At 38.8% G+C, this 5,855-nt stretch overlaps 1 pseudogene; it reads left to right on the forward strand.

The window, feature by feature from the left end:
- The first annotated feature begins 814 nt into the window (after positions 1-814).
- LOC120599488 (succinate--CoA ligase [GDP-forming] subunit beta, mitochondrial-like) lies at positions 815-2,272 on the forward strand (annotated as a pseudogene).
- The last annotated feature ends 3,583 nt before the right edge of the window (positions 2,273-5,855 follow it).

A 5,855-nucleotide genomic window follows, 5' to 3' on the forward strand; every position in this document is an offset into this window, starting at 1 on the left:
TGAGATGCCTTGTAATCTTGGTTGTTCATGGTGTTTAATGGACTATTTCTCTGCCTGGGCATTAATGGAAGCGTATTCTGCTTTTTTTTTTTTTTTTCCCCAGAAAGTAGATTTATTATATAAAGGTCTCTCTTTAGCCTACTGCAAAGAAGGCACTTTTCTTTTGGTTTCCAGTAGGTGGCGTCTAAGCCTCTTGCATCCCTGCTTTATATAAAGCCTTAATAATGCCTTTTTTCCTTATAGATGTTTAATCGGGCTCACTACTCTCAGTCTCAGTCCCTGTCAATGTTAGCGACAGGTTCAGTGGCATTTGTTCAGATTCTCCTGGGGCTCCGTGGTGTTCATTCTCAGAGGATATGGGGGAAAGGGTCCTCTCTGTTGGGAGATAGGGGCCTGTGGCTCAGCCGTGGTTTTGTGACCATGTCTGGTAAAAATCAACTGTTGTTTCGGTGCCGTCCTGCTTCTCTGCTTTCTGCACTGATGACTGGTCCCTGCTACCAGCTGCATGGAACTCACAACTGTCCCAGGCAGGGCTGTTCAGGGAACCAGTTGCACCTTCTCTCCTCCCCCTCCTCTACAGGGTGCTACAGTGGCTGTGAGAGACAGCTTCTTTATTTCTCCCAGTCTACTGCCTGACACCCTATGTTCTGACCTGTGGTAGCCCTTATGCGCAGATCCCATGCTCAGACATGCTGGTGTGCAGTTTGGATGTTTTTTGTTGAGTTTTAGATATTCGGCTTATTGTTGATTCAAGGGGAGATATCTGGGGACGTCTCTCACTCCTCCATGTTTCTACAAAACTCAATAAATTGTTTTAAAAGCCCAGAAATTAGCTGGAGGAAGAGGAAAGGTAACTTCAGTAGCAGTTTGAAAGGAGACATTCATTTAACAAATACTCTAAAGTTGTAGGAAAGCTGGCTGAACAGATGATTAGGTATAACGTAGCAATAAAACAATTTCCAAAAGAACTAGAAGTTAATAAGGTGATGGTTGCTGAAGCCTTGGACATTTCCAGAGAAACCTACTTTGCGATTCTGATAGACTGGTCCTGCAATGGCCCTGTCCTGATGGGCAGCCTCCAAAGGGGCGTTGACATTGAAGTGGTGGCAGCTTCAAACTCAGACCTTATTTTTAAAGAGCAAATTGACATTATTGAAGGGATAAAGGACAGTCAAGTTCAGCAGGTGGCAGAAATTCTAGTTTTTTGGGGGGCCTTTGAAAAACCAGGCTGCAGATCAAGTTAAGAAGCTGTATTATCTCTTCATGAAACTGATGCTACTCAGGTGGAAGTGAACCCCTTTGGTGAAACTCCAGAAGGACCAAGTTTACCTCTGATGCCAAGATAAACTTTGATGACAACACAGAACTTTGACAAAAGGACATATTTGCTTTGACTGACAAGTCAGAGAATGAGCCCATTGAAAATGAAACTGCCAGATATGAGACTAAATAAATAGGGCTGGATGAGAACACTGCCTGCATTGTGAATTGGGCTGGACTCGCCATTGAGGCTTGTGATATGATTTTCCTGAATGGTGAGAAACCAGCCAACTTCTTGGATCATGGTAATGGTGTAAAGGAAGCTCAAGTATATCAAGACTTTAAATTGTTCACAGTTGAATCAATGGTTGAAGTAATCATTATTAATATTTTTGGTGGAATTATCAACTGTACCATCATTGTCAATGAAATCACCAAAGCCTGCTGAGAGCTCAAACTTAAGGTGCCCCTGGTGATCTGGCTTGAGGGAACCAATGTCCACGAGGCCCAGAAGATACTCAGTAATAGTGGGCTCCAAATACTTTGGCCATTGACCTGGAAGATGCAACCAATAAGGCTGTGGCCAGAGTGGCTAAGAAGTGATACCTTTGTCCTGATCTTTTGGAGGAAGATGTCCATTTTACCATAAAAAGGAATGGTTCTCTCTTCACTGTGAAGGAAATGATTATCACATTCGGAAAAGACATGGGGAGGGGATGAGCAAGAATTATTGTATGAAAAATCCTAAATCTTTATCTTCTTGAAAAAGATATCTGGATAGCCTAAATAATCTGACTTCAGTTATAGTCTTTATTAAATTAATGTCCTGTGTTCTCATACTTTTCTGTCATGGTGAGCCTGCTCAGTAAACATTGTGTTGCTGACTTTGGGGAATGGTCTATGTGACCAAACAGTGTGCGTATATATAGAATTTGAGATGAAGCCCTCATTCATTTACAGCAATATTGGTGGACATTTCATCCTTCATAATAAAAAAGTCACAGGCCATAAAAAACTTAGACAAGACTACACTTAACAGATTATCAAAAAAGTGCAGCTGTGACATTCAAACAAATAACTGTTACACACTGCAATGGTTTTTACAAGTTTCTAATTCCAGCACATGTTTGGAAAAATCTATGAATATTGTATTTTACAATGGAAGGTTCACACTAATATCCCATGTACATGTATTCTGCCATTTGCCTTAACACTGAAAATACAGTTTACCTCACATAAAAAAAGCTGGAAGCCTTATTTGTGATTTTTGAATAGAAAATTTAATTTTAATGTGAAAAGAAAGGTGATTCTAAAGGAAGCCTCTGTAATTAAGACATTTTAAGATGAGACATCACTGAAGATCGAATTATGTTGAGTGTCAGTATCTTTTCTTCCCTTTCCTGCCCCATTAGAATCTATCAGCTGGAAAAATGTAATTAAGAGAATGTAGCTTTTCCCCATAATGTTCATTTCTGGAGGGAGGGGGTGAATTTGAATTAGATTTATGCTGATTGATATTTCAATAAATTTTTATTTGTACATCAATTTAAATAAAATCTCATGTTTTGTAAGCTCTTAAAAAATCTTAAAGTTATAGCTATCTATTTTAAACTGATAGCCTCAATTGCATATGAGAACTCCAATCTTTTACATTTATGCCCTCTCCAACTTTGTTATTGGTGACACAATCATTAACATTAACATAGATTTATAATTACTTATTATGCTTTTGTTTTTTAAAATTCTGAATCATATTTAGAAGTGATCTACCCAACCACATCACATTACTACAGGATTCAATATTTTTCTATATGTTTACCTTTACCAGGCAGTGTTATATTTTTGTACAGTTTTGTTGTCATTTATCATTTTTTGCTTCAACTTGAAAGATTCCGTTTAGCATTTCATCTGGAAGCAGGGACAGTGGCGCACTTCTCTTTGACACTCTTCTTTTAGTAGCTGGGTGCTTGGCAAGGGGCAGTAGCCTCAGGTCTCATGGCATTCCTCTCCTGGCATAAAAACTCTGCATTATGCTGGGGTGAGGGCCTTGGGGCCCCAGTATTCTCAGGACTCCAGCAAAATAGAGCCTTTGTGCATGAGTGGGGGTTGGGTGAAAGAAGGGAGACTCCACTCTTGGTTGCACTTACCTAGAACTTAGCTTCTGGAACAGGTAGCTGAAGGCAGGATGCGACATTTCCCATCTTTTGCTTCACAAATATTGATGTGATGAATAGTCTTAATCATCTACTTACATTTTAGTTTTTTTATTTTTGCCATTATATGTCTAGATAGCTTCCTGGAACTGGGATTTATGGGTCAAAGGGTGAATAAAAATATAATTTCTCTAGATACTGCAAGTTTCTTTCCCTTGGGATTGTATCATTTCCCCTTCCTACGAGCAATCCAAGAAAGTACTAATTTCTCTGCAACCTTGACAACAGAGTATGTTATCCAACTTTTGGATTTTTACCAATCTGATGGGTGAAAAACTGTATTATTAGCATATAAATTTAGGTGTATTTCCCTCATGATGAGGGATATTGAGCAAGAACCATTTGCATTTCCTTTTCTGATAATTCTTTATTCATAGCTCTAAACTATTTTTTTTCCTATAGTTTTGATGGCCCTTCCTCTCTATTTAAATTTTTTCTTTATGTATGAGTAATAGTAACCATTTATCATGATACAAATTACAAATAAATTTTTTCTAGCATATTATTTAACTTTTTTCTTTGATTATGGTATTTTGCAATGCCAAAGTTTTTTTTCTGAAGTAATTGTGTTTGGACTTTCTGTCTCCACAATGATTAATTTGGGTATGCTGTATTTATCTTACAGAATCCACTTCATCTAAGTTTTCAAATCATTTGCTAAATTGTGCTATGATGTTTCTTATGATTTTAAAAATTAGAACTAATAAAAAAATCTGGATATATGAAAAGTCAACAAAATAGACAAACCTCTAGCCAACTTAATCAAAAAAAAAAAAGGAAAAAAGTGCAAATACGCATTTAGAACTGACTGGTGGAAATAACCATCAAAACAGAAGAATTTTTGGCTTATTTTGTTCATTTTGTAACATTTTGAGCTAAGTACTTAATTAATTAATTTTTTATTGCTATCAATGCCCCTTTAATCTCTGATTGAAGTATTATTTACATTATCTTATTATGATACTTTTGCCCAGATAAGCAACTTCCCTAGTGTTAGCTGAGCCTCTGTCGGTTTGTTGAGCTTGAGGGGAGAGGCTCAGAGCTTCAGAGAAGGATGTGGTTGGTGAACCAGTTAAGCTGTGCAGAAGATTTACAAAGGGTTAATGTACTTCACAGGCGTAGCCTCCGTCCTTAAAACGCTTACCAGATGTTCTCCTCTCCCTAGCTGAGTATTCTGCCTGCGAGGGGGCGAGTTCATAGCCCTGGAGTCCTCTCTCCTCCACCAGTGACACCAACAGCTTTGCGTTTGTCCTTCCATCTTCTCTCTGCTTCTGGAATTAATATGGTCTCTTGTTTTCTATCACCCGCATTGTATTTTGCGGCTTTCTTACAGCTCTTTAAAGCAGCTGAGAAAGAGAGAAAAGGAGAGAGGGAAGACACCAGAGGAAATGTTTCAACCCGGGCTCTTCTACTGGCAGTAGGGACTCCAGACTGACAAAAGTGGAAAGATCCCAGGACTCCAACAGAAGCTTTGGGTCTAGAATGTATTCACTCTTCCTTCAGCAGAGTGTGACACAGTACATGTACTTAAGATTTCGGAAATAGTAGAATTAGATAGAGTGGACTTTAGCTTGGTACTAACTCTCGTAAAACCCAGCCCAAATAGCTGTTTTCTGTCTTGGAAATATTCCCTTGGACCCCTTTTTGAAAGGGGGGTGGTGTAGCTCAGTAGTAGAGCTTAGCATGCACGAGGCCCCGGGTCCAATCCCCAGCACCTCCACGTGCACTCCCTTCTCACTGTGTTTACTCTCCCCTAGCTCAGAAATAAAGCAAATTTCACAACGATTTTCCATTAGTATCAGCGCTGCCCGGTTTCTACTCCTCAGGCTTGCCAAACTCAGTGTGGCTGCATAAGCAAAAGGAGGAAAAGACAGAACGAAAGGACAAAGACTACTCACTCGACAGCTCGAGGTTCTGAAACAAGCACATCACGAAACCAAATGGACTGAAAGAAAACATAAGGAGGGAAAGATTTTACAAAAGAAACACAGGCTCTTAGACAATTTATCATAGTTGTTTTGTTTGTTTTTGTTTTCTGAGCTGTATTGATCATGATCAGATTGCAGGTTGAACAAGAAGAAAAGCGGAACCTACCAAACTGGGAAACAGAAATTTATTTTCATCAATGGATGTGCAGAAGCCACACATAGCTTCATTAGTAAATGAAGCTATGTGTGGCTTACTAATGAGGCCTAAATAGCTTCATTAGTAAATATATTCATCTGAAGGTCTTAAAATTCATGATTAATATGTAGTTTTGTTCCGTTTTTACTCTTACTCGAGAATTGGACTACCTAGATGATTTATGGGACTTAAACAGAAATAATTTTACCTAAGACAGATGCGCCCTCTACCGGAAAGGAATTTTCCAGATCCTTAGTG

Source organism: Pteropus medius, unplaced genomic scaffold (genome assembly GCF_902729225.1).
Source record: "Pteropus medius unplaced genomic scaffold, Ma_sr-lr_union100, whole genome shotgun sequence".
Lineage (NCBI taxonomy): Eukaryota > Metazoa > Chordata > Mammalia > Chiroptera > Pteropodidae > Pteropus > Pteropus medius.